We start from the raw sequence: 27,769 nt of genomic DNA on the forward strand, positions 1-27,769 counted from the left end.
TGTTTTAATAAAAAAAATTCTTTCCTTAATTACTCAAAATGGAACATGAACCCCCGAAAGCCTTTCAGACTGCTAATGCCCTGAAACTGTTAAATCAAAACGGACTACTTCGCCAGGGTACTGCCCACAAAATGGAATTTGGTACATTTCATACTCCAGTGAATTTAAATTGTATGGAGCTGATATTTAATACAAGTGCAAGTACCAGCGGAATCTGCATACTTAATATGCGTTCTCCAACTCCCAGAATTAAGCAGGTGATCTATGGGACACCAAGGGATCATCCTTCTCTCAAAGAGAATATTTTATGACCAGGCAGTTTAAAAGGCACCGACATAAACAACTGTTTGCAGCTCTCTTTGTCTCTCATCTTCAGAAGGCAAAAAGTACGTGTAAAAACATGCTGTTTTAGACAAAGCATTTTAGAAAATCACTTGAGATGGATTCCTTTTTCTTAGAGGACAATTGAGCCTTTGATAGGTGTTAAAGAGCATCCTTACAATTTAGTTTACTTCTCTTATTTTTTGGAGGGGGGAGGGGGGACAGAGAGAGAGTGTGAAGGCCCAAGCCCAAAGCCTGCTTTCTTCTAGAAGTGGAAATCTCACTGTTTAACTTCTGAAAGTGTTATTTATGGGTTTTACACCATGACTGAACATGCCAGATTTTCTGAGACTGTCAATTTTAAATGAATAACTGAGTTTAATTTTACCACTATACCTTTATAAGAATTTTACCTAGACAAATGAATGAAATAGGAACAAATATTTCGCAGCATTCCTTGTCCTAGTTTTTGATTCCTAAGATGTGGTCCTTCTTCATTTGGCCATGTTGATGTTTGGAAAGCCATTATGGAAATGACTTAATTTTTGGAGGTATATGCCTCAGAAATAAAATGTGCATCTCACATTTCTTATTTCCTTCAGATGCTTGAGGGAGAAGGACAGCACTGAGTGAAGAGTTGCTTCATTTTCTAGCGAGAACAAGGCACCAGGAGCTTGGAGGGACTTCCTAGCTGCAGCAGTCACAGTGCTTAGTCCTGAATTTTTACCTCCTGGACTTTAAGGTGGGCCCCCTCCCTACACTGCCTAGCTGGATGAGCTATCACAGCAGAATGATAATTCTGTGGGGGCTCAGCGCTCTGCACACCTCATGCTTTGAACTGGGTTTTATTAATCAGCCCACTTTTTGAGTGCTCAGTGTTGTCAGTGGAGTTATAAAGGTGTTCATGATACTGGTTCTGTTCTTACAGTGCTTGCAATGTATTTAAGGAAGCTGGACATGTATGCATGAAGCAGAAGCTCACTGGACACAGCAGAGGGAACATGCCATTTGTTTCCAAGGATGTGGACGATGATAATGGTTGCAGTTGTGCAAGGCCACGGGGGAGGGCCTGGGACCATAGCCTGGACTCAAAGTTGTGAGGGAGGATCCCAGGAGGAGAAGGGCGAAAGATTAATTTAGTCTAACTTATCTGAAACTTGATATTCTAAGTGGTTTTGTTAAGAGACCCCTTTAACATTTTTTTCTCTAAAAAAAAATTCAGCAACCAAATAACATCCTTTCCATATCATAAAAAAATACATTAAGGGGAAAATGTCAAAACTTACGTTTTATGATTCTCTGGTGAACAAGGCAAAGCATTTAAGCCATTCCCACCCCTTGATGGGTTCCATCTCTTTCCCTTGCTTTGGCTGCTGATGTAGGTCTAGGCAATTTATTGACGCTTGGTTAGAATAAGTGAGAGTGAGGTTCTGAGCAGAATGATTAGCTCTGGAATGCCTGTCTCTCTGGGCCTCCCAGTGAGAACAGTGAGGACTTCCAGACTTTCATTGGCTTTAAGAACAGCTCTTCTCAGACTCTGACTAGGCTGCAAAGGGAAACTGTCTTTGCAGGTTGGGGGCTTAGGTGGAGCGTGAAAGAAGGAACGGGTGGATAAACTCCAAGGATGATGCATAATATGTCCCCCTAAATAGTCTAAAATGACCTTCACATGCCCTCCAGGGTGGCCCCAGGAACAATACCCCTATATTCCTTCAGCTCTTACCTTGCTTTGCTTCCCAGAGCTAGTCTGACACAGGCAAAACCCCGCCGTTATATTTCTCTGTGCCCTCAGGAACATGCACCAGTTGGGGGGGGGGGGGAAATAAGGCCAGAAAATTGTTGCTATGGACTCTTATTGTGGAAGTTAAAATGCTGGAGCAAGAATCTGATTGCTTGATAGCTCCATCTCTCTCTCTCTCTCTCTCTCTCTCTCTCTCTCTCTCTCTCTCTCTCTCTCTCTCTCTTCCTCTCTCCCTCCCTCCCTCCCTCTCTCTCTCCCTCTCTCCCCACCCCTTCTCCAGCTCTCTCTCTCCCCCATCCTCCACTTTTTTTACTCTGTCGTCCTCCCTCCACTGGACTCCCAGTCCTGCCCCCACACCGGCCGGAGGACAGCCTTACAGGTTGTCAATGAAACATGGAATTATTCCCTTTGATGGCTTAGATAATAGTAGGAGCCAAAGCAATGAGTGAGGTCGGTTGAAACCAATGCAGTCCTGCCCGGGACTGGAGAGCCAATCGCAAGAGCAGAGGGCGGGGCGTCGGCGCCAGCAGATAATTGCTAAGTGCATCGCTAGCACAGTTGGTCGGAGCTGCTGAAAGGTCTGGTCGCAGAAACAGGAACGCGTAATCCTCAGCGTGCTCCCTCCCGGCAGCATCCCTCCACGGCTCGGCCGGGCAGCGAGCCTCCGGGCACCAGCCCCTCTGCTCCGCGGAAAAGGTACTCTTGCCTGCGTCCCCGGGGTGCTGCTCCCGCGCTTCCACGCTCGGTGGCTCGCAGTTTAGCATATGTCGAGGGAATGCAGAAAGAAAAGTTTAGGGGAGGAAATGTGGCAAAGGTGGGAAATCACCGTCTTTTGTTGGGAGGAAAACAAGCTGACAATTTGGAAAACTTCTGCGCTGCCTTAACTGGGTTTGTTTACTACTCCCTCAATTAGCTGCGCTCACGTCTGTGGAAATAGGTCTGGTCTTGGGCTAGGGTGCCCGCAGGGTTGGGGTGTCGATTCAGGTTAGTTGGGTGAGAGAGAGTTGGACCTCTGAGTGTGCTGCCTGCTGGTGGACCCATCATTGGGAGGCCGATTCTGAGAAACGTGATTGGTTGGCTGGGTTTTCCGCCATAAGGTCTGCCCCCTTTCCATTACCTTTTACCTTCACCTGCCTTCTCCCAACTGTTGTGACCTTCAACTTGAGTCCTTCTCAAACTTCTGCCTCTTTCCTGCCTCTTACACCTTGCCCACTCTGTCTCAGTTCATTTCATTTCGAAGGGGAAATTTCCTGGGGTGTGGGCATCTGGGTGTCACACAACTTGGGGGGAGGCCAACAAAACAGTTCTCAGAGGAGAAGGAATTTCTTAATTGATTAGCTCCCGAAAACTCTGGAAGACTTTTCAGGTTCGGTGTGCGCTGAAATGAGGGGGATGGAGCTAAATTTTATCCTGTGTTTCTACCCTTATTAGACCAGGGCTATTCTGTGGTAAGCAAGCAGCCTCTCTGGGAGGTGGAGGCTGGTGGGAGGGGTGGGTTCCTGGGGGCTGGCTCTGTTTAGGTGCACAGGTATGGTACCTTTGTGGTCCACAAGTTGCTGGAGCCACCAGCAACACTGCTTCTGATGACTACTCTTCAAGTAGAAAAGCTCATCAAGGCAGGCAGCTGGTTCAGCCTGGTCGTCCCCTAGTGCACTCTAACTGTGGGACCAGCAGGCCTCACTTGCTCTCAGACCCACTTTTGGCCCCGGGGAAAACTCCTTTCCTGGAGGTGTGCCTCCTAGGAAGCAGGGTACCCGTGGGGGAGAAGGTAATGTGCTTGGTCTTGAAGGAACTTCCTATTTGAATGCCCCACATCACTCCCCCGGGGATGCCCTCTGACCTGCTGATACCCAGGAGCTCCCAGTCCAGGGTTGATCTTACAAGTCCCTAAGGCTTTGGGGAATTCAGGTGAACTTTCTGACTCTGGTTTCTATCCTTGACCTGAAGCTGGGGAATTTGACCCCCAGTCCTGGCAGGAAGTGAACTTTCTGGGAAGGGTCCTCCAGCAACACCTTTGCCAGTGTCACCCTTCCCACTGGGCGCAGGTGACAGCCTCCATTCTCGGGCTGCACGCATCACTTTCACTTTTTAATTCCTATTTTCTTTAGCCTCTACAACAGGTTTTCCTCCACCTCGTTCAGGCAGTTATCTTGGGTGGGAGTTGTTATTGTCGAAGCTCTACCCACAATGATTAAAAAAACAGCTGCCTGACTATTTTTTTTTGTCAAGATACAGTCAGCTTTCTCTTCTGCACATGTTGTTTGACAGTAAACAAAACAAACTCGCAGCCCCACAAATTATAACGCCTTTGTGTTCAGGAGCCAGGGGTGGACTGTGGACCTTCGTTGGCTGCCAGCTATAACCGGCCCCAAACCTCCTCTTCTGTGGTCTGTCTAGGGCACGTGACGCCCAGGGATCCTAGGACAGGCTGCACCCAGCAGGTGGGGGACTTTGAAAGGGGACACCTTGGCTTTCATGAAGACAGTGATAAAACTAGAAAATACTTTGAGTCTGAGGGGGTGTTTAGAACCAGGAACAGGTAATGAAGTTGGGGTCCCTTTCATTGAAGCTGATCTGCTGGGTTTCTGTTGTGATAGAGGACATTAAAAGTAAGATTTTTAAAGCAGCTTCTGAATGGTGACTCATGCAGAGAGGAAAAAGGCAGGCTGGGGGCAGGGAGCAGAGGGAGCCTTGAAGTACAAGTGGGACACGCTGGAGCGCTTGCTTTGCCTCCCTCTTCCCTCCCCCTCATTTCTCTTCCCTTTAGTTCCCCATTTGGAACAGAGATCATTAAAATAACAACTTCAGACTAAAAAAAGCATATTAGGAGCTGAAGAATAATCGACAAAATGCAAAATACTATCATTGCAACCTCACCTTGCGTGGTGGGGCATGACACCCAGCTCCAGCCCCGCTGCCACGATCCAGGTTGGAGAATGTAATCGCTGGGGCTGGTGTTAGGCTGATTAGTTGCTGTGAAGCGAGCACCTGCTTGTGTATGTAGGGCCCAATTAGTGCTCAGGAAGTTAAATTTGTTAGTTGTTATTTCATCAGACATGGTCGCTTTAGCCAGGACCCTAGAGAGGCGTCATCCATAGACCTAGCATTTTCTCCTGCCACCAACTGGCCAGCTAGGATTTCTCTCATTTAACCACTGTGCTCTGAAGGGGTTGCCTCTTTCTGTTTTCACAAGTCCTGGCTGATTTACCTGGCAAGTAAAAGTCCCTTCCTTACTACCCACCCCCCGCCACTCCATCCCGTCTCTCTCCTGTCATGTCCTTCATCACAAATACATCAGTAAATAATCTCTTTGCCACCCTGCTTTGATCTTGTCATTTTGTGCTGATACTGCTGTTAAAGAAAACTGTCCCATAAAATGGGATTGAAAACATATTAGAATTTTTATCAGAAAAGAGCCTTTTAGACTTCTACTTTAAAATTTAATTTTGTGGCTTGGGAGAAATCAAATAAACACGTTTATTGTGTTAGGTGTTTTTGTAAACGCTGTTGACATGTCTTCTTTTTCTCCGATGGATGTGTGGACTCCCTGGTTATCCCGGGGAAGGGCATGCAAGCCTGCGGGTTGGAAGTAGCCTGGAGCGCCCCTGAAAGCTGAGGAGGCTGGAACATGGAGCTTCCGTTTATTCACGACGGGGTGAAGGCTGTTTTGAAATATAAGCTCTGAAATGTCATAAGTTCTGTTCATTCTTCACTTAGGGAAATTTCATAGCCCAAAGTATTAGTAAATAGTTCACCTGATTCACTATTCCATACTTCTTTCTCCCTCCCCACTTGGGAGCTATGGGAGCAGGTAACCTGAACAATCACACTTAATCTCAAATATATCTCCCTTTCTTCCTTCTCTTCTGGCTCTTTCTTCCTGCCACTTAAGGGTACCCTAGAGGTTGCGATTTCATTTAGACACCCTGCTCACCTCATATCTGAAACAGTTAACCAGGGGGAGTCAGGAATTCTGGGATGCTCGTTGCGTGGGCCCTGTGGGAGCAATGAGGTAATTCTTTCACCATGTTCAGCTCCACACAGACCTCACACGAACACCTGGGGAGGTGCAACTCCCCTCCGCAAGCCAGGCAGGGGAGATGTTTCTAAGCACGGGGCTGTCAGATGCAAGAATTTCCCACCAGGCAAAACCTTCACTGCTGCACTGTCCCGCCTACCCTTAGCCCCCATGTGCAGGACTGACCTTGAAAACATTAGCAGGCAATGAAATTTGTCTGTCATTTTCCCAGTTTCTTTGTCCTTTATTCTCATCTCACCCCTACATTTCCCTATCAGGGGATGGAAAGGATAAAAGCTACTTATTGATACTAAGGTGTGAACCGTTAGCACTGTTGCCACTAACAGAGATATTTGAGTTCTTGGTAGATATCAGAGACGTTCGTAGTGAAGTTTCAGATATCGGCTAGTGGGGTTGGAAAGACAGTTTGGATGGGAAGTGCCTGAGCAACTGCGGCCCTTTGCTTTTCAGTTTAGGCTAATCCTGCTCATCCCACGTCAAGAAGGTGCTGCACCCTCTCATTGCATTGTGGTGGCAATATTCGGGGTCCAGCCCCTGGAGCATGGTCCCTCGGATTTGACCTTGGTTGCTGTAGTTCCTTGCTCTGTCTTTTAGTTCGCTCATATGTAAAGCCAGGGGCTTGGACTGGTTGAGCCGTTTCTGCTCTGTCTGACCTTCTCTCTGGATTTTGTCACTCGAGTCCTACCTCCAGCTGGGGATGCCACAGCTCCAGAAGGAGCTGGAGCTCGCCGAGCATCCTCCCATGCAGGCCACGGCGCTCAGGGTGCTTTCTGAGCCAGAATCTATGGAGGCAGGTCAGAAGGAATGGTGGATGTTATACCAGCAGAGAAACAGGCTGCGGGGTGATGTAATAACTGATTCTGGTTTAGGAGGGGATGTTATATGGAGGATGGCGACCAGCTGTTCTCCATCTCCAGTAAGGATTGAACGAGAGAAAATAGACAGAAATTGCAGCAGATGGACTTAGATTAGGTATGAGGAAGAATTTTCCATCAGCAAGAGTTGTTAAAAAGGAAGGTTGTGGAGCCTCTGGGATGATCCTTAGGAAATGGATAGGCAGGAGATTCAGCTGGAATCTCCTGCTTCAGAAGACAGAGGGCTAGGAGGGGGTGGGTGGTAGGGGCTGTCTAGTCCAGGGAGTCCTCCCTTTCCAATGACGGTCCTTTTTTATTTCTCTGAACCCTCCCCTTCACTGGGGGGCACCAGAGTGGCTGAGACTCACAGTCCCGGGGGACGAGTGGGGACACGTCCCACTTGCGCTGCTCTCCAGGCTGCTGCCTTGACTGGCAGGTCCTGCCTAGAGCTTGGGGATCTCTCATCAAATCTAATCTTTCATTTCCAGATGGGGCAAATGAGGCCCAAAGAGGTAACAGTCCTTGGCGTCCTCGAGCAGTGACCCGCTGGCAGAGCCGGGACCAGAATCAAGGTCCTCCATCTCCCAAGTCAGTGTCGTTTGCTTTGTAGCTCATTCCTTCCCCTTGCTTCCAGATCAAAGAGATCATTTGGTTTTTCTGGGCTCCCAGTTTTTCTCGAACCAAATGGCAGAGATGGGGACACCTGCAGTTAAGCAGTATTTATTGAGTGCACATTACTAACACCGCACACTCAACTCCAGCTTCCCTGATTTACACAGTGAACTGTTGAGGGCCCAGCAGAGGACGGGCTGCTGCCAGGCCAGGGGTGGTGGAACGCATGCCTGAGACGGGAGCCAAAAGGAAGGGGTGGGGTACAGTGGGGAGCAGCAGGAAGGGAGCCACGAATAAAGAAAACCTCGTTTGAACTGAATCTCACAAAGGTGAGAGACTCCTCTTGGTATACGTGAAGTGACAGAGGCCCACAGCACGCGCAGGCTCTGGATAAGACACTTCACCGGTCACCTTTACAAAACAAAACAGAATTTTCAATTCCATACAGGTAGTTATTCCTGAGAGAAGCTTCTCCAAGGTGGGGCTGAAATTCTGCATTTCTTCCAGCCAGACTTGACTCATTTCTGGGCAGACACATGTCCTGGGTGTTGTGCGTGGAGCCCCCCAACACCCCCTGGATGGAGTGTCGGAGGGGCCCAGGGGAGCTGCAGCACAGGTGTGAGCTCCTCAGGGCCAGGGGCTGCTTGCTGTGGGGTGCGGACTTGGGAGGAGCGGAGCGCTGCTGTCCGGCCAGGAGCCTCCCACTCAGGAGAGTGGGGCAGACACTGTGGAGGGCTTTGCCTGGCAGTGCTTTGAGCCACGTAGGAAGGAAGATGAGTGGGTGACATGAGCCCCACAAAATAAATGCGTAATTAGTAAGCTCACATGTGTAATCACTGGGAAAAAAAAGGAAGAAAACACAGAAGTTTGTGATGGGCTAGTTAGGGGTCAGCAGCGAGTGCCTGGGGGAGGGCCTGAGCCTTCCACTCCTGCAGCCTGTTGGCATTTTTTTTTTGTATTAACAAGGGCTATCTGAGCCCCAGCACGGAGGCAGGCACTAGGGGGTCTATCAGACAAGATAGGCACGGTCCTTCTGCAGGAACTTGGTGTGGGAAGGCCACTAGCCCCTGGGGGCAGCCATGTACACTGTCTGTCCGGGCACTGGCTGAACCAAAGGAGGAGAGGACACAGTGGGTTCCAGGGGTGGGCTGCCAGGCTGTGAGAGAGGCTCGAAGGACAGAGAGGTGGTGAAAATGGAGACGAGAGAGGAGAGGTCGGAGAGCATGAGAAAGGATAGGAGCCTGTCAGTGGAAATGCGGGACCCCACGGCCCACAGTAATGTGTCAGGTGGGCTGGCCAGCCCAGGGTGCTCCCTCTGTGTCCTTTCCGTTCTGAATGATGTTCACCTGACTGCACACTTCTGCCCTTGCTCTGGGCGCATGGGGTGCACTAGAATCCAGTAAGCTGTAGTGGCATGACAGCGTATGTTCTGGATGCAGGGTGCACGTGGTGACCCTTACTTGGCATGGTCAGAGGAGTCCTTCTGGAGAGAGGAACACCTGAGAGGGACTTGGCAAATACGTAGAACCCCACCAGGTGAAGGTGGGAGAGGTGGGAAGGAGCACAGCTACATTTGCAAGACTCAGAAGCATGAAACAGCACGGTGCGTCAGAGCGCTGTGAGTAATACTCGGGTGTCGCTGTGTCTAAGCACGTGAGGTGTGTTTTTGGGGGGTGGGGGAGGGACCAGCTGGCCACACTGAGGAGCAGAAGGGTTTTAGGCAGAAAAAGACAGTCACATTTGCATTTAGAAGATGAGTTGTGAAGTGAGAGTGGGGGTGATGTTTGGGCAGGGGGGCGAGGTTTGGGAGGGGCAACCCTGGGACAGAGAGGCTGATTCTGAAATAATTTGCTGCTGTCCAGGTGAGAAGTGATGAGGAGGAAGAGGGTGATTGTGGAAGGAGGGGAGGGGACAGCATCAAAGGGTGATACTCTGACTTCATAAGTTACACTAGATTGGGCAAAATTGAAGAGCAATTATTCATTCCCCGGAGGAGAAGCTGGCTGATGAGGAAAGGTCGCGCTGCGAGATAAAAGACGGAAGAGTCCATCCCCCACTTCCTAGACAGGATGAGGGTAAGTGGGCTTAAGGGACAGGAAAAGGATATGAGTTGGACATTAGCATTAATGCCTTAATGGAAGGGATTGTTAAACATGGGGACTGGGTCATCACAGGAAGTTGTGGACTGATTCTCTTGTCCATAAAATGATTGAAAAAAATCTGCCTGTGCCTGATAGGCAAGTGGGCAAACACAGAGCAAAGAAACAGAAATGTCCAGGAAAATATGCAAAAGTGTCCAACCTCACTAATAATTAAAACATGAGCTTAAAAATTAAGATATAATTATCCACCTTCCAGATTACCAGAATTGAAAATGATAAGATCCAGTGTTATTAAGAGTGCTGAAAAAATGGACATTTTTATACTGAGCTGGTGGGAAGAAAATTTGCAAATATGGGAGATATAGCTCAAAAATATACCCTTTGAGCCACTAAGCAATTGTTCTTCTAGGAATTTATTCTAAGGAAGTTATCCAAGATGTGCAAAATAGCTCTAATCAAGATATTTCTTTTAGCATTATTTATCAAACAAAACATTGTGTGGGGGGATTAATTAAACCTAATACAGCTCATCTATAAAATGGAAATTAAGGAAGCTATTAAAATTATATTGAATAATAGGTAAGAATGTGGGAAAATGGTAGCACTATATATTAAGTAGATAAAGGTTTAAAATAAAAAGAGTATGTGCAATTTTGTAAAAAAGTAGAGATGCATACAGTCATGAGAAATAGAATAGAATACAACATATCAAAGTAATAACAGTGGTTATCTGTGGGTTTTAGAAATGAGTGATTTTTTATTTTGTTAGACTAGTTCCCAAAGTTCCTACAGCAAGGGCATTATTTTACAAACGTGAAACAAATGCCATTTAACTCAGTTACTCAAATTACAAATGTTTGAGCACTGAACATACGTATAGCAATGTGTCAGACACTGTGTTGCTCACTATAATACGTGGTGCTCTCATTCCACTTGGTGAGATCAGGTCAATGTGGCAGGAAGTGCCGCGTGGGCCACCTGGCATCAGTAAAGGCTATGCCTGCTTCTGGCGTTGAGGCTGCAGAATCTCTGTGCAGGGAATGATGCCCATGGGCTGTGGCATCCTTGTTCCTTCCCCCCACCTCATCCTCCATCCACACACATCCCCAGCCAGGCCCTGCCACCCACCTACAGTGGTCGGGCGGCGTGTGGACCCCCAGCACGTACATCTGCTGACTTCACAAGCGGGGAAGTTGAGGCTCGAGAAGCTCTGACTTGGCTAGGCTCACAAAGCTAGTGAGTGGCAGAGCTAGGTGACAAGGAACTTTGGTGTCAGAGCCTGCACCCTTTCCAGAGTGGGCTGTTTTGTGGGGCTCCTCGTGCTGTTGAGGACGTCGGGCAGGTTTCCACCAGGAAGTGTGGACCGTAGTCCCCTCTTTCCCAGAAGCCATGCTGTTGTCAGTTTGCACGGTCGTTAAGACCAAATCAATGCCCTGACAGCTGTCACGTTTACAGGAGCATCTTTGGGTGCTGCAGGCTCTCCAGTGCGACCTCAGGGTCCTGCCTCCTGACCAACTGTGTCATGTATGGCTGCTTTTCTGGAGTGCATTTGCTTCCCGTTATGGTTTTCACTATTGCGTAAACTCCAGGCAGCCTGAGAGTCCTGCTCTCTCTCTCTGTGGAAGTCACAGCTGGCTGGCCCCGTGTTGTATGCCCGGGCCACGTGGGAGCTGTGGGGTGCCTTCCTTTGGCAGGGCAGGTGGCGGCTCTGATGGGTGTGTCCTTGGGGCTTTCACAGGCTTAACTGGGAAAAGTGGATGGGCCAGCCTGGAGGTAGGGCAGATTGAGGAGGGTTGTGGGCCAAGTGGCTGATTTGCTGCTTTATTTATTTTAATCATAGTGTGTGTTTGTATGGTGCTTTGTATTCACAAGCCTTGGAGGTGGGTGGGGAAGGTGTTGTTACCCCCATTTTGCAGAGGAGGACATTAATACTGGGAAAGGCAAAACCACTCACCTCAGTTCATATGGGCAGTTGACAGAAAAGCCATCAGGGAATGAGCTGGATTTTCTGCCTGCAAATACTGCCTGAGCCCCTAATCAGTAAGGGATCTTGCTGGCTTCTGGGTCCTGGGTGAAGGAGGGGTGGGGCGTAGACCCTGGTGGCCTTGGAGGGCATGTGAGCAGTGGACAGCAGCACACACAAGATGACTTCCAGTGCAAGGGTGTATTTGGCTGAGCCCCAGCATGAAGCCCCGAGGAAGTGCTGAGAACAGTGGATGTCTGTGAGGGTACCAGTGGTCTCAGGAGGTTCCTGGAGGCTGCAGGTTCTGAGCCCTGAAGGATGAGGACGATTTGGGTGGAAGGAGAGATGTCCTTGGTGTGAGTAGCGGTCTGGAGGCAGGAGCCAGCATGGGATGTCAGGGGCAGGCAAGGTGCTGTTTGGCTGGGTCAGGGAGATGACACAGGAGGTGCCTTGGGTGGTTTTGTTTTTCCAGGCTCTGCTTCCTTCTCAGGAACTCCTTCTGTTTTGTAAGCGAGGGACAGTGTGGCTGTGCCCTGAGTGAAGGGAGGGAGGGGGAAATGGGCTGGAGGTTCTCATAAGAATTCTCTGTCTCTTGCTGCCCCTGGTGGTTTTGTTCCTGCTGACAATGAAATTGCCCTGCAGGGCTCCAGGAAGAGGGAGAGGATCTGGAGGTGCCTGTCCTGCCAGCCCTCCCCTGCCTGCCTGCCTGCCTAGAATTTAGTGTTTTCCAAATGTCTGAAGAAGAAGGGAAAGTTGTAAGACAGGAAGAAAAATGTGGGAGCAGAATGGGGAGAAGGTGAGGAACTCAAGAGGGATGTTTGGAAATGAGGGAACAACTTATAGAACATGGGAAAAGCTGAGCAGAACCTCCTTTTAAGTGACAGTCTTTAAGTGTGGTAAGACACACATAAGAAAGGAGAAGAGGTCTGAGACTACCCTTCATTTTCAGATTTTTAAACATCTGGCCATCACCCCCATTTTACAGAGAAGAAACTGAGGCACGGAGTGGTTGAGGCTCATCAGGGTGACATGGCTGGTGGTTGTCAGATTCCAAGCCTGGCTCGCTGCCTGCGGTGCCCCTCTCCACTCACCCCTTCTGGGTCTGCGCGGGTGACTAGGGAGGAGGCATGGAGGGGACGGGGAATGAGGCTCCATCTGCCTCCAGAGCAGCCCCTCTCCATTTGTCTGTTCTGCCCCCTCCTAACTTCCAGGAGTCTCTGGAGGGAGATTTGAGGGGCTGCTGGCAAGCAGTCCCCTTGTCACTTGTCCATTCCTTGGGACAGGTCAGTGAGGGATACTGCTGGCTCCCGGTCTATGGCAGCTTTGAGCTGTGACCTTCTCTTCGATTTCTCCACGATGAAGACAGTGTGCTTCTCTTTTCCTCCTCGTTTCCTTAACAGGGACGCGAGCTTCTGAAATTCCATTTATTTATTTGTTTATTTAATCCTTACCCGAGGACATTTCTTTTTTCATTGCGTTTTAGAAAGAGAGGAAGGGAGAGAGGAAGGGAGAGAGGAAGGGAGAGAGAGAAGCATTGATGCAAGAGAGAAGCATAACACAGGGGATTAAACCTACAACCTAGGTATGTGCCCTGACCAGGAATCAAACCCACGACCTTTTGGTCATAGGCTGACACTCCAGCCCCAGTAAGCCACACCATCCAGGGCTGAAATTTTATGTGTTCATTTATTCATTGCTCAAAATATTCAGACCTGGGAAACACAGTTCTAAAGTTGTAGAATGCAGGCAGGAGTGGACCAAGCTGACCCAGGCCCCATCCCCGCAGAGCTAATAATATTCTAGTGGCAGATACAGATGGCAAACAAATATGTAAACATGTGGGGGGGGGCTGATATGTGACACGGGAAACCAAGGCAGGGCCAGGGGATAGGTAGGGAGTGTGCGTGGGGAGAGCGTGTCCGGGGGGGGGGGCTTATCAATAAAGTGGCCGGGGCAGAGACCGAGGGCAGTGTGGGGAGGTCCACGTTGATGTGTGTGCGGGGAGCAGTCTAGGCTGGCAGAGGCCCGGAAGCTGCAGACACTTAAGGTGTCAGGTGTGGCAGTGAGGCTAGGGGCAGCTTCCTCAAAGCACTGGGAAGTTTGGAGCAAAGGTGTAACATAGCCTCTTATTTAAACAGATCGCTCTGGCTGCCACATGCTTTGAGAGCCACTGTAGGAGGGCTGCCAGAGGCGGGAGGCCAGTCAGGAGGCAGGGATCCTGGCGAGAGAGGGCGGCGGGCTGCATTAGGGTGGTAGCGGTGGAGGGGTGTGCAGTGGTTGGATTCTGGATGTGCTTTGAAGGTGGAACCAGCAAGATTTGCTGATGGGTTGCATGTGGGGTTTGAGAGAAAAAGAGGGTTCAGTGATGATTTCCAAGGTTTTTGGCATGAGATGGAAATGTTGGGAGGAGTTTATCTGGGGAGATGTCAGACATCTAAATGACATACCCACTAGTCAGTCAGCTGGATTATGGATCTGGGTTTCAGAGAAGAAGTCTATGCTAGAGAAAAATCTTGGGAACTGGTGTTATATTGATTCAGTTTAAAGTATGAGACCAGATGAGATCACTTAGTGGTATAGATACACAGGAGGTATAAAGACTGCATCTGGGAACTCCAATATTTATAGATCAAGGATAGGAATTGGCAAGCTTTTTCTTAAAGAGCCAGATACTAAATATTTTAGACTTTGTATAATAAATTTTTAAACTTTGTGGGCCATACGGTCTTTGCTATAACTGTTCAATTTGCTCAGACAGCACAGAAGCAGCCCTAGATAACATATAAATGAATGAATGTGGCTGTGTTCAACAAAACTTTATTTATATAAACAGGCACCTGGGTTGTAGGCCATGTTTACTGACTCTGAGTCTCGGACGTGAAGACGAAGCAGCAAAGGAGGGTGAGAAGAAATAGCCCACGAGACAAGAGGTGAACCGAGAGAGATTGCTGCCTTAGAAACCAAGGGAAGTGTTTCTGAAGAAGGCAGGAGTGATCAGCTGGGTCAGCTACTGCCGACGTTTGAAGTACATGAGGACTGAGAACTGAGTGTTAGCTGCGTGGAGGCCATGGGTGGGCTGGCGAGAGCAGTTTGGATGGTTGGAGTGGGATGGGAGAGAGGCACTGGAGACAGACCATGTAAACAACTTCAGGGAGAAGTGTGGTTGTAAGGGGGTGCAAAGAAATGAAAAGTTAACTGTAGGGGCATGTTGGGTCAAAGCAAGCATGTCTCCCTAAAGTGGGAAAAATAACAGGATGATGCTTGTGTGCTGGTGGGGATGATCCAGTCAGGAGAACACGAAGGTGATGCAGGAGCAGGAGCAGGAGATGAGGCCAGCTGGAGCGATGGCCTTGAGGGAGGGCAGGGCTGGGACCCAGTGAACCTATGGGCATGGCTGTAGCTGGTAACGGACAGCCAAGGGGGGGAAGGGCAGGTAGGTGGGTGTCAGGGCGAAGTGGGATGGGTGGGGATCTGTGTGGAGGCTCTTTTCTATTGCTTCATTTTCTCAGTGTCTAGGAAGGAAGATCAAGAGCTCTGAAAGAGGTGGGGAATGACCTTGGCCCCTGGGCTGTGGGAATAGATGCCCCCTGAGCCCAGGGGGAGAGGGATGGAGACAAAGATGGAGAGGAGTCTGGGCCTTTAAATCAAAATTATAAGTTTTCTGCCAATGCTGTCACTTGAGCTTTTCACTGTAAAAGGGGCCCCGTTCATTCTGAAGAGTTATGACTGAATTAATAAGGTCAAGATGAGGGTATGGATTGAAAGTCTTAAAAAAATAGTCTCAGATTCCTACAGACCTGAAGCTGCCTACCCAGGTGGCTCTTGTATGACTGTACTCTTTAAAAATTGAGGTACAATAAGCATATTATATTAGTTTCAGGTGTACAACATAATGATTCAATATATGAATGTATTGTGAAATGATCACCATAATAAGTCTAATTAACATCTATTACACGTAGTTACAATTTTTTTGTACAATTATATTTTGAAGAAATCAAATCACTTGCCTGGAGTTACTAACAGTCCTTTGAGTGAGGGGCCAAGAGCTTACTGATCTGGGGTTGGGGGACTTAGGGATGCTCACTGCACTTTTTCCCTCTCTCTCTCTCTCTCTTGAGATTTCTTGTTGGTTTTTTTTTTTTTTACATCTTCCTATGTGAAAGGAGGGGGCAGAGAATGACAGGAAGACTTCTTTCTTTATTTTTTACCTAAGACGTTGTCCTGGGGAGAGAAGGGAATTACTCAAGGTCACAAGATCTGGACATGGGGTGGAACTCATCAGGTGGGGCTGAACTCTGCGGTGTCTTCCTCTCGGCGTCCTAGGACAACAGGAGGAGAAGTGGAGAAGACATCTCCCCAGGAGGGGTTCTCCATTCCCTGCAGTCTGGGAAGAGGGAAATGCTGGCATGAACTGTGAAGAAACAGAACACCTCCTTAGTTCTAGTCAGATGTCTGTGGGGAAAGCAAAAGGAAGACAGACCAAGGAATCAGTGGGGTTGCAGGGAAGGACAATGACTTGGGGCTTTGGAGAAAGAGAACGATCTGTGGTCACAAACCCAGCAGAGAAGCAGGGCGGGTGATTGGCCCCGAGACTGTGCTGTGTGGGGACTGAGGGAGTCTGAGGGTGGCCATGAAGCTGGGTGAGGGGCAAGTGGGGCGTTCGCTCAGGTGACTTCAGCAAGCCTGCGAGGGTTTACGTCAATGCACTGTCAGTCCAGCCCCGGCAGGGGGAAGGGGTGTGACCTCCTACAGAGCTGGGGGTGTATAGGTCCCGTGATTGGCACCCCCGGGCCATTACGTTTTTCTAAGAGGGAACTCAGATTGCAGAAAGTCTAAAGTGCTGTTCTCACTTAGGGAACGAGGTCGTTTGTGGGAGTGATGAAGGCAATGAGGAATTTGTGGTTCAGGGCTGATGGAGGAAGAGGGACTCATCCATCTTTTCTCCCAATCTTATTCCTGGTGGTCTTTTTGAGATAAAATAAACAATATGCAAGCACAGAGATATAGGGACCTGGAATTTATCTAACCTAAAGTACACCCACAGATTTGGCTCAGTCTGTGTGGCTGCTCCAAACCTCAGTTTCCCCAGTTTAGAAATACCTGATGATACCCATCTTGTAGATTTGCTGTAGGGATCAAGTGGAGGGCTAGCTGTAAGATATCTAGCATGGATCTGTAATGGGGTGCATGCTCAGGGGTCTATGGGAAGTAAGACAAGGTCATCATGGGGTGCTTTCTCTCTAGGGTTGGGCCAGGATGGGCCAGGTTAGTGGGCCAGGTTGACCGTGGGCTGGGGCGAGGAGGAGCCAGGCCAGGGATTCCGAGCAGCTTTGCAGAGGGGATCCCAGAGTGATTAAAAAAAAGGTCGGAATTCCTGTTCTCCAGTTTCGGAGCTCAAGAGCTTCCTCCCAAAATATTGCTGGTCAGAGTACCAGAGAGGAACAATGTAGCACTGCCAAATAGTGCAGTGCCTTCCGACCATAAATCTTGGGGAGGAAACTCTGAAAGCCGCAAGAACTATGATATTGAGAGAGATTTAAAGGGAACCAAAAATCTCTGCAATGCTTAGAACAGCAGGAGCATAGATTTCTCATCCTAACCAAGTGATTTGTGGGAGAATCCTATCCATCTCCCTAACCTGAGGTGAATCAAGCAGATGATCGCTGCGAGTTGCAGAGTGAGCTTGGAGGCAGACGCAGGCTGGTTTATGATCCTGCAGAAGTTTCCTGCAGCATGAATTCCTGGGCAAGCAGGTGACTTTGAAGGAAAGAAACTCCCCCTTCCTGGCGTCCCTTTCAGCTCTCGGTGCAGGGCTCTTTGCCGGGTGGCGTTCTCTGACTGCCCCTGGCAGAGCTTCTGGGAAGCTCACCCTTTGAGAGGATTCCGCCCGTGGAGGGTGGAGGGGCACCCATTTCCCTGGGCTTCTGAGGCGTGACTGTGATGGACGGCTGCTGGCCTGGTTGTGCACTTAAATGTGACACTGTCACGGGGGCTGCCTCCTACAAGGAAAGGAATGGATGATCCAGCAGAAGGGCCCTTGTGAGAGCTGTGTTTTCAAGCTGGTCTGTTATTGGGCCCCATATGGTTGATACTCAGTACTGCTTCTTGGCCATGAATGGACATTTTCCAATGAAGGTTAAGTTAAATTCCAGGGCATTTAGGGTAATCTCAAGAAGGCTTAGGTGGAGCCATTTAAACCCTGCTCAGTGTAGCGGGGAGACACTGTGCCGTGGCATGTGTGGGGAGATGGGCAGTTGTTTGGGTTGGGCTGAGGTAAGGAGGATTTAGGGCAGGGGTGTCAAACTCATTTTCACGGGGTGGGGTGGGGGGGCCTCATCAGCCTCGCGGTTGCCTTCAAAGGGCCGGATGTAATTTTAGGATTGTGTAAATGTAACTACTCCTTAACTAGGGGCAAGGAGCTCGGTGCTGCCGCTGGGTAGAAACAAGGTGCTGGGCCAGACAAAACAAGGTGGAGGGCCAGATTCAGCCCGCAGGCCCTGTGTTTGCCGCCTGTGAGTTAGGGGGTGACGTGCAATCTGGGTACAAGTGTGGCGTGTCAAAACACCCAAAATGCTTAGGCTGTTTTTCTATACAGAAAAATAAATTGACTACAGTTCAGAGAAAGAGAAATACAATGGAAAACACATGGAAAATGTTTGACGCTGCGAGTAAGCAGCACAGTGAAATAGGAGCCTGCTTTGAAGGCAGGCTCTGACTCTGGCTCTGACCATGCCTGGTTGGTCAGTGTACAAGCCACTTAGCTGGGTCTGTTTCTCCCTGTGTCGGGTGGGGGGCGGGAGGGCCCACCCTACAGGGATGGCTGTGGTGTATTGAGATTCCAGTCAAGCACTTATCACCAATAACAATTTAATAACAATAACCAAAATGATAATTAAAATGTAAACGAGATGCCATTTTCACAGCTATAAAATTATTGAGGGTTAAAAATGGCATTGTCACGGAAACACAAATGTCCTGTTAGTAGAGCTGAAATTGGTGCAGTCTTTCTGGAGGCTGATTTAGGGGGTTTCTATACTCTTTTTTTTTATTTGTTTCTAGGATTCCATCACAAAGAAACAATCAGGAGTGCGGGGAAATATGTGTGCTTGCAGAATTGTGCATGGCGGTGTTATTTATTTTTCTGAAACACTGGATCAACTTTCTCCAACAGCAGGGAACCAGTTAATTAATTATGGTATATCCATACAATGGAGTAGTATAGGCAGCCGTATAAAAGCACTGAAGAATGTTAATGACATGAGACAATGCTTCTGAGCTCTACATGACATATATTCCAAACTGGCTAATGGATTATATATCTATCTCTATATATGCAAACATGAATAAAATATGCCAAAATGCCAATAAAGATTCTCTGCGGATGGTAAGATTATGGGTGAATTTTGTATTTCTCTTTATATTTTTTCCTGAGATTTACAAATATCCTACAATGAGGCCTTATTAATTATTATAGGAAGAGTTACAGAAAGAATATCTGGCAGCCTGTGTGGATCAGTATTTCTCTGTAGATCAGGTGTGGATTTCCTGGAAGCTTGTTGGGTGGCTTTGTATGGGTGCTCCTCGTATCCCTCTCTGCACAATGTGGGAGAAACACATGTTTTGGGTGAAAAAGGTGAGGGGATTAAGCAAAGGGGAAAAAAGGAGCCCTCTTAGACACAGATGACAATAGGGTGATGACCGGAGGGAAACGGGGGTGGGGAGAGGTAGCAGAGCATAAAGGGAGGACAAATGGTGACGGAAGGAGACTTGACTTGGGGTGGTGAACACACAATACAATATACAGACCATGTGTTGTAGAATTGTACAGCTGACACCTATATAATTTCATTAACCACAATAAGGTCACCCCAATAAGATCAATAAAAATTAGAAGAAGAAAAGAGAAACAAACGTTGTGGAGTGAAGAGGCAGAAGTGGGCGTGAAGACAGCGCCCGCACAGCAGGTGGACAGCCTGGGTGTGCCCTCTGCCCTGACATCCACAGACATGCTGACAACCCCCGTGTTAGCCGCTCACCGCCAGGGCCACAGCCCGACTGGAACCTGCCGCCCTCCTCCTTGTGGTTGAAACTGGGAGGCCAGGAAGAGGTTTCTGAAAAGAAAAAAGCAGCCCATCCTACACAATGGTCACAGGGTGCTCACTGGGGCAGGAGATGCCCGGGATGATGCATCCCTTAGGACACAGTTGTCCCCAAGCCTGGGCTGCATTACAAAGGTGTCTCACCTACCACACTACACATGTTGAGGAAAGGGGTGTATTTTATAATACATTGAGCACATCAATGGAGCTGGCTGTTTAACAGATACAATTGTTTTCTCCACAAATACCTTTTGAGGACACGCACTGTTCCAGGTCTTGGGCTGGGTGCTGGGCATTCCCTGGTGAGCTGTGCAGAATTTACTCTTTGTACGTTGGAAGACAATTTTGATATGCATGTTTTCAAAATCTGGAGTTTAAAAAATATATTGGTTTTGCTTCAAGTAGGCCACACTTGCTTCAAGTCTGTGAAATATTGTGGAAATAGTGATGTTTTCTCTTTTGGTGAAGATTTAAACTCACATATCCCAAGTGTTATGTGAGTTTAAATATTTTCCTTCAGTCTCTCCCGAGGACATCTCCGAGGGATGGCCCAGGGAGTGGGTGCCTCCTGCCATCAGGTGAGGAGCTGGTGGCCGGTTTCGGCTGTAAGTCCCGCCCTGCTGAGCACGCCCCGGGGCTGCTGCTGACCTCAGGTCAGTGGGGCCTCCTCTCCTGACTGACTGTTGGAGGCCACTGGCCGCTCTGAGGCTCTTGGCTGAGGAGATGCTCTGTGTTCTCTGCCCTCTGGAAACCATGTATCCCTTCACTTCAGAACTGATGTAAACTTGAGAATGCAATGGCTGTCGTGTTGTTCTTTTACCACGCTTGGTGCAGGACTCTGGTTCCCTGAGTTCCTCTGAGGCACAGGGTTACGTTTAAAAGCAAATGGAAGTTGTAACTTTTGTGAAAATGCGGCCTTGCACGGTGCTGTGTGTTGTGACTTGGGCTCTTCGTCTCCCCGGGAATGAGCCCAGATGTTTTCTTCTTTTCAAGATCTGACATGGCTACGGCCGACTCTATAAATAGCACCAGATATCAGCTGTAATGGTGGCATGGTGCTGAGTTTTTCCCTGCCACCCACTGAAAGTCTTGGGAAGGAAATCTCTCTTCTCCCTCCTCTCCGTCCTCTCTCTCTGGCTACACACAAACACACACACTTATGTGCAGACGTTAGTAAAAATCCTGAATGTGTTCAAACACATATGTGGTTTTGTTCCTTTTTTTTTTTTTTTAGGAATTTGGTAAAAAGGAGTTAAAGAGCTTTCAACAACAGAAAAAAACCGACTTTCCCAAGTATTGATTATGTCCAGGCAGAGTGCTGAATTAAATTAGTCCTTGTCATCAAAGCTCACAGCACAGCAGAGGGCAGCTTTATTAGTACCAGGCTTCCTGGGCTTCAGATATGAAAAGATGGCTTTTATAAATACCTGGGGATTTTTAACAGTTGTAGAGAGAATCTCTAACAGTTGTGTCGGTTTGCTAGGACTGCGGTAACAAACTGCCACATCCTGAGTGGCTTAAACAACAGAAATTTATTGTCTGGTCGTTCTGAAGGCTGGTAGTTCTGGGTCGAGGTGTTAGCAGCCTCCTGAGGCTGTGAGGAAGGATCTGGTCCAGGTTTCCTTTTTTGGCTGATCGATGTCTTTTCAGAGTGTCTTTCTTCTGTGTGCCACTGTTACCGTGTCCAGATCCTTCTTGGCCTTTTGGCTAAGATCATGTGTAGATTTCCCTTTTCATGAGGACATCAGTCTCACCGGGTTAGAGCCCACCCTGATGACCTCATTTTAATGTTGTCACCGCTGTTAAGGCCCCATCTCCAAACAGGTCATGTTTGGACCTACTGGGGTTAGGACTTTACATATCAATTGTTTTTTTTCGGGAGGGGGTGCAATTCCACATATAACAACAGTGTTGAGGTAATACTTCTACCTCTGAGAATAGCTTTCCTCATACTGATTATTCTTCTCTCCTCCTCCAAGGAATGAGTCTCCAAGTTATATTACTTTATGCTACTTTCAGATTTAATTCTGCTAACCCAATCACCCTTTCCGCAGCCAAACCCATTTCCTCTTGCACAGAGTGAATGGGGACAGCCGGTTGCCACCCTTGATCTAGTGGCTCAGTAGTCATCTTCAAGGACATGACGCGTTCACTGTCTCGGTGTCCTCATGGCACAGAACTCGTCTCGAGCAGCTTGGGCAGTAGGTTCCCACCGAAGAGACTTGGAGCAGCCCAGTCTCCCCGCAGATGTGTACACAGGGGTGGGGCAGGGCAGGACCTCCTGCTTGCCCCTCTGAGGCCTGACTGGCTCAGGGTACCAGAGCTTGGCTGCCCAGCAGAGCAGGTGGAGTAGTAAGAGCTCCTCTAAGTCCAGCTACCAGCCTGGCTGTGTCCTGGGGCCAAAGCCCTGACTCGGCCACTTCTCACACCCCAGCCCCGCAAACACCTGTGAAGACACCACACACCTCAATCATTAGCCTGTTTCCCATTGCTCTTCTTAAATTGGAAATCACATAGGTAACAACTAGTATTTTCATCACCAGCGTGGGGGCTGCAAGCACCATTATGCTATACTGTGCTGACTCCTCTTCAGTATTCATGCTCATTAGCTGTTTCTTTTTAACCAATTCCCTTGTCTGAAACCACACGTTTACATACTCCTTAGTGGCCCCCTCAGTGTTTCATGTTCTTATACCCGCAGCCATCACACCTGAGGGACTGGGCCAGGGAGAGGCAAGACTCAGATCCAGGAAGAGCTCTGTGTTAAGTATAAAGCTGGGCAGGAAGTTTTATGTGCAGGTGACACTTGGACAGGGAACTGAGGGGTCAGTTATGTTTGCTGAGGAGGAAACTGGAGTGCCTCTGGAGAGCTAGAAACCTGAATGATGGGAGCAGAGCCTGGTGTGACAGAGAAGTAAGAATTTAGCTTCATCCTGGACATCTTGGTAGCTTCTTTAGATGCTGCGAGGATTTTGTTGGCCAGTTCCAGAGACAGGTGCAAATTCAGTGCGTGCAGGATTGGCAGATACAAGTTCTGTTTCTTGGTCCTTTCTTCTGCCCCGTTCCTGATATTTTGAGTAGGGCAGATGGAACATCCAGTAGAAAGTTGGGAAGGGGGGCATTTTCCTTCTATTGAATTATAAACACAGGTACCACCGCCTTCTCTGGTTTTGCCTACTGAGATAAGCCGTGACTGAAGCCACGCCTCCTTCAGTCCAGTCAGCTCAGGCCAAGGTTATAGTTAGGGGAGGGCTTGGGCCACAGAGCTGATAAAAGCACTAAACAAAAGTTCCAGTAGCTCAAAACCGTTCATATGCAAAAGTGTAACCATTATGAAATTGTGTATAAATTAGGTATGCACAGCTGCCCTGGGAAGGGTGTATAGGAACCAATGCCAAATGTAAAGTCGACTTTTATAATTTTCCCCTGGGGCTGAGACTTCAGGGAAAGTTTAAGGAAGATATACTGTGTTAGTTTAGGGGAATGTTCTTCTCTGAGGGTGTCAGTCATGGCTGTGGGCACCCAATTGTAAGACTTAGTGGGGGGATCATTCCAACCTCAAAGTTAGAAACTGCTAGGGTGAATGCTGACACTCATTCCCACTCTAACGAGGAGCATCTTCCCAGTATATATTATACATTTAAAAATCAACCAGCCAACCAACACGCTAACCAGTACCTTCCACCCCATCATCTTCAAGTGAGACTAGAATGTAGCTTCCACTGCCTCAGAAGGTTCTTTTCTTCAAGAGGATGCCAGGTGGTGTCTTAGCAACTGGACGTGATGGGTGCACTCATTACAAATGTTGCAATGGGTCAGACTGGTTCTGCCTCTAGAATGCCCGAAACACAGACATTTAATGCATCTCCTTCCATGTGCTCAGAACTGTGCTGAGGTCACAAAAGAGGACCAAGGCATTGGTGCTGCCCACAAAGTTGCATGCAATGTAGATGAGGAGACAGATACAGGTCAAGTGACCGGAGAACAAGGAAGGGTTCAGTGGGGTAGAGGAGGGTGCAGTGAACATGCGCAAGTGGGGGTGGTGAATCACTGGGTGGTGGTCAGAAGTGCAAGTGCAAGGAAGGGTTGAGCTAGGGCTCAGTTAGTCTTCAGGAGTAAAAGGAGGGAAAGGAGCAAGGCCCCTGGGCTGAGAAGGTGGCATGAGCAAAGGCCCCTAAACAGGAATGAGCTGGCAGGTCTGAGGACAGAAAGGAAAATGACTAAGGATGTCTCTTGGCCATCAGTTTGTGAAGGTTGATGATGTTTTGCAAAACATTCCTGGTTTCTGTTTCTATAAAGTGGAAGTGGCTGAAGGGAAACGATCCTTCCAACTCATCACAGAAATCTTAGCACTTTTATCAACAGGGTCCTCTCCCTGACCATCAAGTCTGTGGTTCCAATCGTTTCTTCCAACCCACTTCTCTACCATGTCCCTGCCCATTGCCTGCCTTGTGCCTAACTGAACCACCCCACTCTTCTCTACAGGCCCTCTGTAGTCCTAAGGCATAGTCCACTTAAATGCCCGTCTGACAGCTCTATAGGTTCAAATCCTACTCATCTTTCAAGGTTTAGTTCAAATGTCATTTCCTCAATGGAACCTTGCCTGATCTCTCCTCTCCTGTCTCTGGCTCTAAAAGATGCTCATACTCACTCCTATGTGCTTCTCTTACTACTTACTGGTAAAATATTGATTGAGTGCCTATCAGATGCCAGACACTATTCTCTGTACCTTAGATAAATCAATGAAGAAATCAAAGACTAATGCTTTCATTGAATTTACATTTTAGCTGGGGAAAACAAATAATGAACACTAGATATAGTGCATAAGTAAATTCAATAAAATGTTAGTAGGTGATAATTATTGTGGAAAAAAGAAAAAAAGAGCAGCATAAGTAGTGATTGGGGATGCCACCATAGGGAATGTGGCATTGCGTTGCAGTTTTAAATAGGGTGCTCTTTCCACAGGACTCCTGAAGAGGGTTACATCTCTGCAGAGACTTGTGCTAAGGCCCTGAGGTGGGAGTGTGCCTGATGTGTCCAAGGAACGGGAGGCCAGTCAGGTTGTAATAGAGTGAGAAGGAGAGGGAGAAGTAACAGGGGGGACATCACATTGGGCCCTGCAGGCCATTTTAAGGACTGAGGGAGACAAGGAAGATTTGGAGCAGAAGAGTGATAAGATCTGCTTTTAAAAAGAGTCTCCCTGGATGCTTCGTTTAGAACAGACTGAAGGCAGGGAAGGCCGGAAGCAGGTGACCAGTTGAGAGGCTAACACAGCTGTCCAGGTGGCCTGGGCCAGAGTGGAGGTGACGAGAAAGGGGTCAGACTCTGTGTGTATTTTGAATTTTGTTTTTCACGAATTGATTGTGATATCAATACGTGGAAGAAGGCAAGGAATCGAGAATGATTGCAAGGATTTTGGCCTGAAGAACTGGAAAGCTGCAGATGCCAATGCCAGAGATGGGAAGGGCTGTGAGGGGGACCTCTGGCAAGTAAGGAGCTTTGTAACTGGTCCTCCTTGGACTGAAAACTACTTAGGAATAGGTGTGCTATGTGATTCATCTTTGCTATCTCCTTAGGGACTCAGGAATTATAACGGATGGATGTTTCTTATATCAGGGGCTGTTATGATCGCAAAGAATTCCGCCTGCTTTTAGAGGACATCAATTAATTTTGTGATGATTGTTTGGGTCAGATCTCTACATCTGGCTGCTTCCCTGGCTGGGTGTTTTTGCTTCTTTGACACCATCCAGAGGTTTAGTGACAGGTCTCCAGTGGAGCAGGGCCAGTTTGATGAGGATTTGATCTGAGGCAGGTTAATCTCATGAGCCACCAGGATACTTGATACAAGCACAGAATATTTTGTTGGAGCTAATCTTTTCTCCCCTAGTCACTATCACACCTAATGAAGATGATTCACTGGTGTTAATTGGCATGCCAACAGAGTGTGAGTACTGTTAAAAATTAAACACTCCTTTTGTATTCTGGGTTGCCTAGAGTGGGGTGGGGAGGACAGAGAGGGCATGTTAAGCTGTATGTGTGATCCTGGGCTTCAGAGATTTCTGGTCAGAATCCCACTTTGCTGGTATGTAGATCTGACTGAGAGCACTCCCAAGTTAATGAAGGGCTACTTAGTTGAAATATCCCTTATGGGGCTGTATCAGTGATAAGTATGTGTTGACATTGAACCTGCCTCTGTCTATGCCATTGCAAGAGGAAATTCTTTACTTCATAGGTACTTATGGAGCATCTACTCAGTGCCAGCCATGATGCTAGACATAGGGAAAGATAAGGATGCCGGACACACCGTCCCAGTCTCTACCACTCAGTATATTAGAAGGGGGAGATATGTCAAGGGTGACAGATGGAGTTGGGAAGAGGTAGAGGGCAGGAGAGTTGTGTGGAGAAGGACGTCCGGTGGTTCTCGCAGTCGAAATGGGAGGACCATTCCAGGCAGATGGGAGCAGTGGGGTGGGAGAGGAGCCAGAAGTGGCAGATCCACTGATGGAGAGTCCTGCAGGCCAGCAAGAATCTGGACTTTATCCAACAAGCAACAGATAGTTATTAAAGGTTTTTAAGCAGAAGAATAATATAAATTAATGACTGTGTCTCTAGAGTGTTATGAAAGACCTATTGGAGAGGTGGGACTCTAGAGTCGGAGACTGAAGCCTGTTACAATAGCCCGGGGAAGGAGGCATGGTGACTTGGATTAGTGCATTAATGGTGGAGACCAACTGGAGAGCCATTGGTACCTTTCTGCACTCAGGTTACTCATTAATCTTAAAATTACTCTATAATGACACTGATGACACTTGCTAAGAGGTAGGCAGTGTTCTCCTTTAGTGTTTCCAATTACCTTATGAGGTTGGTATTATTAAGGACTCCTCCCATATGTGAGGGAAACTGAGGCACAGATTTGCCCAAGGTCTCGCATAACCAGGGACTTCACAATCCACGTCCTTACCCACACCACTGTTGTGCCTCCAGGATAGGTAAGATCACTCCATTACATGGATGAAGAGACTGAGGAAGAGAGAGGGGACTTTGGGGAGTTTGGGAGATGGAAGAGCCCAGGATGGCTCTTAGTTCTGGGATTCTCAGATCTAGGGAAATATGAACATGCAGCCAACAGGTGTGTGTGTTCCATAAGCTGTAGTGTCTGGAGTGGCAGTGAAAGAATAAAAGGCATGTGGCTGTGCCCTGGCCACATGGCTCAGTTGGTTGGAGCATCATCCCATACACCAAAAGGTTGCTGGTTCAATCCTTCGTCAGGACACATACGTAGCTTGCAGTTCACTCCCCGGTCAGGGTGCATACGGGAAGCATCTGATAGATGTTTTTCTCTAACATCGATGCTTCTCTCTCCCCAAAATCAATAAAAGTACCTTCACGTGAGGATCAAAAATACTTAAAACAATAAATAAATGGCATGTGGGTGTCTGTTCCTCTGGGGAGAGTACCTGAACCTTTGATATGAGAAGACACGGCTCAATTTCCAGCCTGTCATTAACCATCCTCGCTTTTCCTGGGAGCAGTGGGCTTGTGGTGGGAGTCGAATGCCCTCATGGAAGCCTGGCTGCCTCCGTGACAGTTAACCAACTTGCCCCTTCTCACAAGCATCCGAAGGTGAAACTCAGGTTGTCAGAGTGGAATGGAGACGTCATCACAAACAATGGGAACAGTGGGGAGGACTGGTGGTCTTTAAAAGGCCACGGTTCCTAACTCCTGGTGGGGTTGAACTAGTTTTGGACCTTCTGGGACTGCTTTGTCGGGGGACCTTGTTTGAGCAGTTTCTGTGTGTTTGGGCCTTCCAGAGGGCAGTGGTCTCTCTGTGGGGGCTTCTTTTGTCTCTAGACGTTATTGATGACATGGCTTTGTCATCAGAGACCAGGAGATGGAGGAAACCACTTCTCGAGGAGAAACCATTGTGCCTAATAGGAACCATCCCTGTAAAATGAGGGCATTGACTCTTCAAAGATCTGAGGACCACTTGGGGGTCTGTCACTCCCCAAAGCAAGGTTAGGGGTCCAGGACTCGA

General features: G+C 48.2%; 1 protein-coding gene across 2 annotated transcripts in view; it reads left to right on the plus strand.

Annotated features, from left to right (window-relative positions):
- The first annotated feature begins 2,631 nt into the window (after positions 1-2,631).
- ZMAT4 (zinc finger matrin-type 4) overlaps positions 2,632-27,769 on the plus strand; it is a 316,551-nt gene continuing 291,413 nt past the window's right edge. The window contains exons 1-2 of one of the 2 annotated variants that reach the window (XM_045821471.1): positions 2,640-2,758; positions 7,444-7,543. The gene's annotated coding sequence lies outside the window, so the exon portion shown is untranslated. Of the gene's footprint in view, positions 2,759-7,443; positions 7,544-27,769 lie in introns of both variants that reach the window. The other variant, XM_045821472.1, reaches the window with a different exon arrangement.

This window comes from Phyllostomus hastatus, unplaced genomic scaffold (assembly GCF_019186645.2).
Source record: "Phyllostomus hastatus isolate PE091 unplaced genomic scaffold, TTU_PhHast_1.1 phas_scaffold_46, whole genome shotgun sequence".
Classification (NCBI taxonomy): Eukaryota; Metazoa; Chordata; class Mammalia; order Chiroptera; family Phyllostomidae; genus Phyllostomus; species Phyllostomus hastatus.